Raw genomic sequence first — 12,912 nt, 5'->3', positions numbered from 1 at the left:
TGTTTGAATAGATTTTCTTTCTTTGTACTAATTAATTGGGAGTCAATGTTCAGGATCTTGTCTTGAAGAGTCCACTGAAGACATTCATTTCAAATATATATATATACATCCACTTACAAGCATGAGATTCAGAGTTCATTTTGCATTGTAATATAGGCCAAAAAGAAGCATTTAAATGGATGTGCAGGTATCATGCTGCAAGGTAAATATATTTTGTAAAAATACAAAAAGATTTGTATTTTCTATTGCAGTCTTTAAGATAAATAAAAATGTGTTATTTTAAAAATCATTAAGGGCTTCCCTGGTGGCGCAGTGGTTGAGAGTCCGCCTGCCGATGCAGGGGACACGGGTTCGTGCCCCGGTCCGGGAAGATCCCACATGCGGCGGAGCGGCTGGGCCCATGAGCCATGGCCGCTGAGCCTGAGCGTCCGGAGCCTGTGCTCCGCAGTGGGAGAGGCCACAGCAGTGAGAGGCCTGCGTACCACAAAAAAAAAAAAAAAAAAAAAAAAAAAAAAAATCATTAAGCAGGCAGGAGAGAACTCTGTAGGCATAATTATATCTTAACTGAATTTGAACAGAAATTATATTTTTAAAAAAGGGCAAATAATTCAAGATTTGAGGATTCCACAGAAAATAAATGGAATGTAGAATGGAGGCAGTATTCTGAATATCCAAAATATTTTTGTGTCCAATTATTTAAAATGAAAACACTTAGGCAAAAACTACTTAAGTTCTAATTTTTGCCCTCTGCCTGGACTTATAGCACTACCAAAATAGTTGCATACAATAACATCAGCCTTGAAAATAATTTAAAAATTCATAAAACTATAAATAGTTTATTATTCTATGAAGTTTATGTTTGCCATACCTATATTTACTAAACAGACAGTGATCCTTCCCATGCCACTGTGTGGTCTACAAAATGTGAAATGATCATCAAGTTTCCTGAAAGAGGGTGAACACAGTTCTGAGATCAACAGTGAATATATATTGCTGTTCTTCTTGCATAAAAGAAAAAGTTTGAATCTTCTGATGGGGATTGAAAAAAATGTATCTACCAGATCAGTAGCTGTACACCTAGTGTCATAACCTATGTAAACATATTCCTTTAAAAATATCACATCTGGCAAAGGATGGCACTTGGGTCTGCAACTTAGTTAAGTTTATAGTAGTCCATTGTCATCTGCCAAATAGATTCATTCATTTATTTATTTTTGACTAATGGTTTAAGACAGAACCAGCACCACCATATCCTTTAGATCTTTAATTGGGGCACCAATCTCCGAAATTCTTCCAGGAATGTATTCTTGCTTCTGATTTCCTATTTTGACTTGAAGATAGGGCAGTTTCAGGAGCTTCCACACTTAACCCTTATCATAATCACTGTTCCTCCACAAATCAGAGTGAACATGTCAGAGTTTGGCCAGGTGCTCAGAAAATGCATCCCAACTGTGTACTGATGGGCCAGGAAATAGCTACTGGGTAGATAGTTGGATGCACTAGATCCACTATAAGATAAACCTGGATCAGAACTTTACTTATTACTTGGCCTCCCCAGGCTCCCGCTAAATGAGGGGCATGATGATTGTTATGGTATCCTCTTATCAGTTTGGGTACTATATCCAAAAACATTCCAAAGTTCTGAGTATTTCCTTTTTCCATTGTGAGGTTAAGTCTGGCAATTGGCACAGCACCTTTGAGGACAGATTGAAGGAACATTTATTCTTCCTCAAGGGCATTTGGTTTCACTTTCAATTATTGGATTCTGGGTCTGTAAACTGACTTAGGTTTTGAAACCACATCAGGAGTCATGAATTTTTATCCATTGCTGTAGAGGATGTAAATCTTCTATGTGCCACCTCTAAATTTCTTTGGATGTAAGGTCAAGTAACACCCTAGTTGGCTGCGCATCTATCTTGCTACCAGAAAAACCTATGGCCTATCAGTCATTGCCACAGACCCAAGGCACCCTGGTTGCCACTTCACCCTTGCTGTCCATAGCAGTAAATATTTCTACCTTCCGTCTATTGGATAAATGCTTCCACTTAAAGCATGACATTCTGAAATCCTATTATCTCTATTGACACCGTAGAGCCCAGTTCCAGAAAACATCTCCTATTATCAAATCCAGCCTACCAAAGTTTTAAATTTGCCCTTTACCAGGGAATCTTTTATTACCTTTGTGAAGAGAGTATCCTCTTGGACTTTACACAAAACATGGTTGACCCATACACTAGATCCTAATATGCAGTAGGTCTGGCCTAACGTTCCCACCTACCTCCTTGAGCCTTCTGACCCCAAATACTGTTAAGGCAGTTCCAGCATCTCTGCCTCATTTATTGAGGACCGTCATATTTCCCATGATTTAGGGATCCATCACAGCACAAAATAACTAGCTCCAGATGCTCTTACCATGATGTCAAACAAATTATCCTCTTGTATTCTTTCCTACTGGTCCAGTGTCTTCATGATCCACTTTTGAATGTGTTCCCTTTCATAATAACCAGGTCTTCTACTTTTTCCTGGAAAAGGAACCATTTCCCTGCTTGAGCTGGTTGAACCTGGTTATTGACATGAAGGCAATGAAATGGGAACAAACTGTGGGGAGAATAAGGATGACCTTGCAAGGCCTCTGTTTTAGGTGAGATCTTTACAGAGCCTCCAGACAAAGGCAGCCTGTTTTCCTTTAGCAGATGGGCAGGTGCTCCTTTTGTCAGTCTGGATGATTCAGAGAAACTTGGAGGTTTGACATTTTCATCCTTGTCCACGCAAATATCCCCTACCAAAGTTTGCTTTCTATAAGATCACTGACCTTAAGCTGTGAGACAAGTCAAGTCTACACCAGGGTACCTCCTTTGTAGCTCTGCTCCATGTAAAATGAAGTCCAGGTCTAATTTTCAGTATAGTCTGCGTGAGGCTGTAGGAGTTAGAGGTTCCTTCAACTGCCTCCAATTTGGCCTTCTGACCTATAACAGTGTGCCCTGAGGTGATTGTTGGCTAAGCTGATTCTATTTTTTTTTAAGACTTAAATAAATTATACAACAATATAATCCTTATAATTACTTTTGTCCCTATATTGTCCAAGGACCACAGCTACCATGTAAGCCAATGCTACATCTTCTACCTGTAACTCATCCTGGTTAGCACTAGTGAGACTCTTAGAAATCGTGATGCCACTGCATGTCAGGGTAATCATCCTCCCATTTAACCCCAACAATGGGGTCCTTATTATATCTGTTTTAGAATTCCTTCCTGACGCTTTACTTTGAAAGGCCACTTTTTATTTCCCAAAATGGAGGTTGAGACATGGGCCTTATGCAAGCAGTTTGTATTGGGCAGTGATTTCGAGAATAGGTACAGGAAACTGAGAATAGTAGACAATCCATACAAGCAGGTGTTATCAAATTGATCACTAATAAGGGAATCTTGGGTTTTTTTCTCAGAGACTTTCGAAAAAGACAGGAAGAAGAATGAAGCATGAAATTAGCTAAGAGATGGAATTGGGACTTTTTTTATTGGTTAATGGTTGCTCCATGTTGTATTAACACCTTCACATCTCCAGGTTGCACATGCTGAGTGCCAGGTAGGTTCCTGTAGATGTTCTTGTCCTCCCCATGGTCTGCTCTCCTATCATTTGTCTTCAGGCAAATAATCAAGGTCAATTAGGTGTGTATCTTGAGTAAGACATTTTTGAGACCTGGTCAATAGGAGGGGGAGAACATTCAAGAGTAGATCATGAAGACGTTGGACCAGCAAGGAAGAATATAAGAGAATTTAATATTTAGCAGGACTTCTAGAGCTAGTTGTTTTGTACTGGCTCAGAGGTGCCCCAGGGCAGAAGCAAGAGTGTGTCACAGGTCAAATATTGGCACCATAAAGATACCTGTGCCCCAATCCCTGGAATCCATGAATATGTTAGCTTACATGGCAAAAAGGACTTTGTAGATATAATTAAGGTTATGGACCTTAAAATAAGGAAATTATCCTGTATAATTCACATTGGTCCAACCTAATCACATAAGCCCTTAAACGCAAAAAGCATTCTCTGGCTGGAAGCAGAAGGGATCAGTAGAAGTGTAACTCAGGGAGACTGCAAGCATGACGGAGCTATGAAACATGGTTCTGGGATGTAGGGGCCCACCTACTAGGACCATAGAGATACCTGTAGGAGCTAAGGATGGACCCCAGCTGACAGCCAGCTGGATTCTGCCATAAGCCTGAATGAGCTTGGGAGCACATCCTCCCTAGAGCCTGTGATAAGAGCTCTGGTCATCAACACCTTGATGCCAGCCTTGTGAAACCTGGAGCAGAGAATCTACTCAAGCCAACCTGGACTTCTGACCTACAGAACTGTGAGATGATATATGTATTGTTTTAAGAGGCTAAACCTGTGGTAATTTGTTATGGCAGCAAAAAAAAGCTAATCCAGAGAGAGACTAAGCATAGCTGAGGCCAAGTTCTCTGTTGCGCTCCTGCAAAGCTAAGTGCAGCAGACAGATTAGAAAGAGGTGAAAAGTGACACTGTGCAGTGGGAAGTAAGAGGTGTCTAATGCACCTTTAAAGGACAACATCTGGAGGAAAGATACAGGGCTACTAATCTCTGCGGATGAGTTCTAAGGACTGAAGACATGGCTGTGGATAGGAGAGAGGAAGCGATATTCCCAGATATTGCCCCCACATTGTTTATTAACAGTTAAAGAGGAAACTAGCAGTTTTAAAAGGCATCTGACAAGGAGCCTTTGATTCAGTTATTTGTAATTTTCTCTAAAACACTTAGGAAAATACAAAATTATTGATAAATCAGTATGACATGTGTGAGAGTTTTTAGGTGAAGTGGAGCTAAGTAAAAAACAAACCAAAACCAGTGGTAATCTAGCAATAATTTCCCTGATGAAGCTGAGTCTCTGTAAAATTTAAAATATGTGTTTTCTCAATACTCAGCATCAAGATGCAAAGGCCTGGGATCTGTATTAGAAAATAAAGTGGATAGCCATCCTTCTACCAGTCAGTGCTTCTTGAGGTGGGCAGAGCACTTCCCCAATCTAAGCTTCTACATTCTTTCAAAATGTGATGCTGCCAGAAAATAGTCCAGACCTCTAGGACTGTTTTCAAGAAAGAGAAGGGGTGCTGCAGCACTAAAGAAGCCTGGTACTTTCCTAATGAATTCATGGACCAGGTATCTGGAGGTGCAGCTGGGTGTGGATTACAGGAAGAATCCCCATAATACAGCATACAGGAGCACTGACATTTTCTGCACTTTCTTATTTTATTGTTTAAGTAAAGATATATTGATATGAGAATGAGATTAATTAGACTGATTCTTAGAAAAGACCCACTAGGATATATGATGGAGAAATGGACCAGAAGTTATAGACCTAAGAAAGATATTTAAGAGGCATAAAATTGATGGAAATAGTGGACAATAAATATTGTATACCCTATTTGCTGGGAAGCACTGGAAGTAGAGTGTTTTCTCTGTAATTAAACATTAGTGAATGGCGGGACTTTCCTGGTTGCACAGTGGTTAAGAATATGCTTGCTAATGCAGGGGACATGGGTTTGATCCCTGGTCCGGGAAGTTCCCACATGCCGCAGAGCCACTAAGCCTGTGAGCCACAACTACTGAGCCCACATGCCACAACTACTGAAGCCTGAGCACCCTAGAGCCCATGCACCACAACTACTGAAGCCTGCACGCTCTAGGGCCTGCGTGCCTCAACTACTGAGCCCATGTGCTGCAACTACTGAAGCCTGCGTGCTGCAACTACTGAAGCCTGCGTGCCTACAACCCGTGCTCTGCAAGAAGAGAAGCCACCACAATGAGAAGCCTGTCCACTGCAACAAAGAGTAGCCCCCATTCGCCACAGCTAGAGAGAGCCTGCATGCAGCAACAAAGACCCAATGCAGCCTAAAAAAAAAAAAAAAAAAAAATTAGTGAATGGCAAAGAAAATGTAAAAAGCACTTGGATTACGCTTTTAAAACTTCCATAGGACAAGGATGTCAAAACATCATTCTCTAGACTTACAGATTGTTACAAAACAAAAACTTTTGAAAATAAGTTGGTATTGTGAGTAGGAAACAGGAAACAGATACTATGATACTTCAGCAGAAAACCATAAGAAGAAAATACACTAAACAGAAAAATAAAAAACTAAGTTAAAAAGAAAGTTGAGCAAGATAAGGAAGGACCCATCCCCAAGGCACTTGCATGCATGCACACACACAGACTCACACATGAATACGTGAAAAATAAATTGAATATGCAGGGGAAAAAAGTAAATCAGGAATTCAGGCCAGAAACTTGAAAATCTCTTCAAGAATAAAGGAAAAAAAAGGAGAAAAAATATTAAGATGATTTTTCTCTAGTAAAGAAAAAATAAAGATTTAATCTAAGAAATGTAGGTGATTCTGTGTATTGAAAGAAAACACTTTGGACAGAAGTGATAAAGACCTCTTGAAGAAAACTAATCTCAGCTAAAAATAAATTGTAGTAGATAGACAAAATTAATAAAAATGTATGTGTATATTTGACAATATATTTTAATTATAATTAATTTTTGCTTTGTTTTCTTAAAGTCTGGGGAGAAATGTTACAAAGAAAGGAAAACCTCTTTGGTCTCAGACTTATCCTTAACAGCACTGAACACCAGAAAGCAGTGGGGCAGGTTCAACCTAACTTTGGAGGAAAAGAAAAAACTCCAAAAATATACATACAGTTGAGTTGACATTCGTATTTGAACACCTTAGAGAAATGTCTGTACATATGCAAAAGTTCAGCAAATATACCACTGATAAAGGCTTTTCATAAGTATGCTTCATGAAAGATACTAATAAGACATCAGTCAAAATAAAGAAATTAAGGAAGGAAGAATCATACAGTGATGGAATGATGAATTTTAAAAAGAAATCTTAAATGTAAAAATAGTTGAAAATATTCCAAATAATTGATAAAGAAAAGACAAAACATATAAAAAGTAATACTTCAGTTAAAATATTTTCTTAATGGGACTTCCCTGGTGGTTCAGCGGTAAAGGATCCACTTTCCAATGCAGGGGACGTGGGTTTGATCCCTGGTTGGGGAGCTAACATCCCACATGCCACGGGGCAACTAAGCCCACACGCCACAAGGACTAAGCTTGTGTGCCTCAATGAGACAGCCAACGTGCCACAAACTACAAAGCCCACGTGCTCTGTAACCTGCACGCCACAACTAGAGAGAGAAAACCCACACACCACAACTAGAGAGAGAAAACCCGCATGCCACAACCAGAGAGAAGCCAGCACACCACAACTAGAGAGAAGCCCACGCACTGCAACAAAATATCCTGCAACTAAGACTTGATGCAGCCAACAAAATAAATAAATAAAATAAATAATACAAAAACACAAAAATAAAAAATAAATCAATTTAAAAATACCATTCTAAAAAATATTTTCTTAATAAAACAACAAACTGTATCAACAAAGACTGTGAGGGTGAGCTAGGTTAGAGGAATCTAAGGATGTTAAATTCCTCAATTTAGAGAGAGAGAAAAAAAGACTTATTTTTAAATTCTATATTTAATTATTTAGAGTTGGAAGTATTTACCAGTAGAACAAATTATAAAATATAATTTTCAAAAGAGAAAAATAAAAACAAGCAATATAGAGTTTCCATAAAATAAGCAAGAAATTGAATAAAAAGTAACTAAATAAAAGCACAAGAAAGACATAAAACCAAATATTTTAATGTCATAATGTTATATTTTTAAAGCAGGATAGAAAAATTAAAGCATGATTCTAAAACAAATGAATAAAATTCTCTGAAATCATAATTGGTTCTCTCTAGTTTTTAAACTTCCTATTAATTTTTCTTCATTTTGTTTCCTAAAATGACTATTTTTTACAATAAAAATAAGCAATACAGCTTATGACAAAATAGTGAAAGAAGAATATTGGCTTCCTGTAAGATCACTTTGGATAGAAAATAAGAAGCAAATAGGGAGAGATATAATTTTATATTAAAGAATAAGAATCTAGGAACTTGTTACTAACATGGATAAGTGTAGTGATTTCTGAAATTATAAGCCAGAGAAGCTAAACGTGATTAAAATTTAGGTAAAATAGGAGAAAAATGCCATCTTCACAATTAATGGGACCTCAAAGTCAGTGTGTGAGAATATGTGAGTGTATGTGTATGTACATGTGTGTTTGTATGTTGTCATTATTGTTACGTGTTTATACAGATTTCCACAAACATACTATTGACACTTGTAGACTGCAAGAACGGAGGTTGCTCCATGTGAAATTTCATTGTCTGGTTATTTTCTACCTTACTTTTGACATTATTCATTGAGAAATATTGTATCAAATCAATCAAGCCATACTAAAGTTTGACTCTGTGTATTGTTTTTTTAAGAATCTCCATCAACAGCCTTATTTCAAACTTCTAAATTTTTCTAAACTATATTTCACAGTTTACTCTGTGTGTAGAAAAATAGTTTCTCACTTATAAATTTGTATATTACTGACTTGAATAAGCTGCATATGGCTTTCACTATTGACATTATATTTTGAAAGGCTAGAACAGTTATATTACTGGTTCTCCAAACCATTACAACATAAAAAAGATGGAAATCACCTTCTATCAGGAGACACATAATTTATCTATTAAAACTGCAAAAGAAACTACAGCTGAAAAATTATCTTGGAGTGAATAAATGACTAAAGTATCAGAATTGCATTGCCTAGGTTCACTGATCTCTTACAAACGCTGTGCTAAAGGGGCAGGCTATCTATCAAAGAGAATGAACACCTTCTAAGCATAGAATTTATCAAATAGGCCATCTTTAGTAGCAATTTTTCTTTGATTTTTGATCACTTTGGGTACGAAAAATGATGGGATTCACTAGAAACTGTTTTTCAGAATAAATTGCAGCCACTTAAGTGTAATATCTACAAGAGAAAAGTTAAACCAGAGAAGTCATTTTATTTATTTTTCTTTTTTTAGACTAGATACATGCACCTCATGGCATGAAGTATATGTCCCTGGACCTTTTGATATTAGATAACATCAAAAACTAAATGTTTTTCTGAATAAAACTGGTTCTGAATATTTTTAATTAACTTTATCTTTGCTGGACAAGTTAATTTTCTGGATATACTGAGTTAGCAATAGATTTGGTAGTAGAGTTGAAAAATAAACCATGTTTTTGCTCTTTCTATTGTTGTTTTTCTCATATTCAAAACACATGGAAAAATAATTTTTGTGCTATGTTACCCAGTAGTCATCTTCAAAAGAAGTGCTTGAGTCCCTCTTTTTCTTACAAGTTACAATTCAAGGGAACCTATTTGAACAATGACTTTAATCTACATTAAATTTAAATAAATCTTTTAATATTGAGAGAGCCATTGTTAAACAAACTGATAATAACTGGAATGGGGCAGAAGGTGAAGAAAGTGGTTAGCTATATTTTGCTCAACTCTGCAGAATTTTAATTATCGTATATTTTAATCTTTTAAGTAAAACTACATGAAAAAGTTGAATTTGTAAATAGTAGTAGTATTCATAGACAGGAATAAGATTTTGTATCTGTTGGAAGATATGGAGATGGGAGAGGATAAAGAAAAGTTAACAATTTTTTTTTTACATTTCCTTCATCACATGTATCAATTTTCCCTGTTAGGGATTTGGAAATTGTGGGCATTTTACAAATTATAGTTCATTTATAATAGCCATAAAATACATTGAGTGTTGAACTTCTTCGAGTCATCATAAAAATGGAAAGAAACATTCCTAGATGAAAACTGCAAGCTTAAATCTCAACCTTGAGATACAACAAAATAAGCATATAATCAACCACTAAACAAAATAACACATAATCATTAATAATATCAAAAAGGCCACAAATAAAACATTTGCATAAATGAAAATAGCCCAATGTATGCAAAACGGTACGTTTCTAAATGAAAATTTTCCCTTAGTAATGACTTTTTTAAACTACATAGGCACTTTACTAATACCAAGTTTCTATAACTTATGCATCATCAACATTAAAGAATTAAAATAAAAACTTAGGACTGCCATGATTTTGGTGATGAGGAGCCTTTTTTTTTTTTTTTTTTTTTGACTCAGCTGATCCAGCTGAAAGTCATTTAATAGCGGTAAACAGAACACAGCCCTAGATCAGCAGTTCTTAGCAAGAGCAATATTGTTCCCCAGAAGGCATGTGGCAATGTCTGTAGGTATTCTGGTTGTTGCAACTTTGGGTAGTGCTAGTAGCGACTAATGGATAGGGGGCAGAGATCCTGCTAAGTGTCTTACTCTAAAGATGACAACAAAGAATTACCTGGCTTAAATGTCAAAAGGCTGAAAATCTCTGCTTTGGATGGAAAGACATATGGGTAAGAAGAAGAGTTTACCAGGAAGCATTCGTTTTTTAGACAATGTGTCCCATCAAAACTTGAAGGAATATTTCAGGAAGTATTTTGGAAAGGCATTTATAAAGAATGGTCACTGTGGAGAATTATACACCTGACTTTCTAGCATTTATATGAGTTTTTGCAAAAGAAAATTGAAATAGAAACAGAGCCATAAAGTTTGATGAGTTGACAAAAAATATCTTTGTTCTCTAAACACTGAATGCAAAGTAACTGCAACTAGAAATACTATGGATTCTGATGTGGACTTGAATGAACCAGAATAGAATGGTGAAACATACTGTGAAATAAGGACCATGAGAATGTAGGTCCTTAGGATGAGCTGCATCCTGAGCTCTCCTGACTATAGTTTTCGGTGCACTAGAGAGAAAACAGGTCATTAATGCCAGACCCTGAGTGTTAGTTGTATATCATATATGTTTTGACAGATACTTATATTAATGTTAGTTGCATTGAGGTCATTCCAATCTGTGGGTTCTTCTCTTTCAAATGATAATGTCAGCTACGGTCATAAAGCTCTGATATACAAAGACTCTTTCAGATAATACAACTCAATGATAGCTCCAGTCAATCAGACCCTCCTACATTTGCATCTCTAGTCCAATACTCCAAGTAGGTAAATTAATAACTATTCCATTTACAAAATAATGTCTACACAGCATCTAATGGATTCTGAGTTTTCCTTAAAGTACATTTTTTTGAGAATGGGAAAGAGCAGGAAGAACTTTGGCTTATTTCAACACAATTGTCATACTACTGTGTATATAACCTATCTTTCTTTCTATTGCAACATGGCGTCCACGATGAGCAATGTATGGCAGGGAAAAGGAAAAAGTTAAGAGATGTGTTTCTATTTCAAGAAGAGGGAAAATGCCTTCTTATTGTGATTTGAAAAATGATGCAATGAAATCAGTCCTAACCCAAGGAGTATGTCCTAAGGATACAACAAAAATTATGTTTCATGTTTACTAAAATAACTTCCTAAGAATGTTAAACTCCATAAAGAAAATAATTTTCTTTTCAAAAACTATCCAACACAAGAACTTAAATATGTAGAATTTCATTTAAATAAGCCAGTCAACGATTTTTTATAAAGTATTTAACACTTCATTGTAGAAACATAGGCAAAATGACTATTATAACCAAAATGAAAAATACTGTTCAATTTAAAAAATGTACTTAAACAAGAACCTGGAAAAGTTTATGATATGCATAACATTGTTTCAAGCAAAATTGCACTAGTATTACATAAATCAATCGTTTATAAAGGCCTCAATATGGCAAAGTTTAGAAATAGGTAGTATGCATGCACATAGTACAACAAAAAGTCTCTTTATAAAACAGCTGTGTTTTTTTTTTTAATGCTTGTACAAAGGGATAAAGAGCAACCACAAACATATTTCATCTGTTAATACATTATGACAGCTAAAAGTCAGTCATGTCTATCAGAGGAACAAAAAGCCCTCCATACCTTGTGAATAAATCTTTTGTGCCTTTAAAGATATTTGTATAAAAATGCTATACTTTTTTATACAACTTAAATAAATCGTATGTGTGTTTCAATTGAAATTTGAAAACAGACAAGTAAATGGGGTCCATGTGTTTTGTATAACCAGAAGAAATCAGAGTACCAGAGTAACTGGTCAGCATGTATACTCTCCCCCTTTGATTATGGGCAGATAATTGTTTTTCCATAACTTGGAAAGTCCCTTAAGAATATATTTTGGATAGGGCAAATAATAGATTAGTCATATTGTATATTGAAAATATTTACTGATTACTCTATACCATAATGGCTGCCTTGCCTCTTCCTTTTGATCTCGCGAAGAGAATGCATTCACATAATTGAAACTGTGTTATCAATTTGTGTGCTTATATAGTATTCTTTAGTGTTCTGTGTGTTAAGGGGTTGGGTTAATCTTCCACAAAATGCACGTGACTGGGAAGAAATTCCTAAGACATGAGTGCCCAATGCCCTGTTGTGCTCTAGGCTGGCTATTTACCTCAGGACTGAGGGAAAACAAAATGTCTTCTCCCATAGCAAGTGTGTTCTTTCCACTTTTGATTATAATTTTGCTATGTTCTACTACCTAAATATAACTATTGTTTATAGGGTGTATACTTTTAGTATATCACAAGAGAGTCCACTAAATTTTGGAAAATGTAGTCATATGTATTCATGCAAATTATTAATTTTATAAATTTTTAAAGGTTTTTTGTCAAAATTCTCACTTGGCAACCTAAGACTAATTTCAAAGCTGGTTATGCTGAACTTGTGAGGGCTATATGTTTTCAGCAGTCTGAATCAGTCTTAATGGGCACAAAGAAGAGAGTTGACCATTCAATCATTTTTCCATCAATTTAAACAGAAAATTAAATGATATTGTATTACAGCTTTCAGACCATATAATGAAAAAGTGCAGAGATTATATTTGTTGATTAAGTAGAACCAAAAAAGTTCATATAAAATAGATTGCTCATATTCACACTAC

Source organism: Tursiops truncatus, chromosome 7 (genome assembly GCF_011762595.2).
Source record: "Tursiops truncatus isolate mTurTru1 chromosome 7, mTurTru1.mat.Y, whole genome shotgun sequence".
Classification (NCBI taxonomy): Eukaryota; Metazoa; Chordata; class Mammalia; order Artiodactyla; family Delphinidae; genus Tursiops; species Tursiops truncatus.
This window is presented reverse-complemented; position numbering follows the sequence as displayed.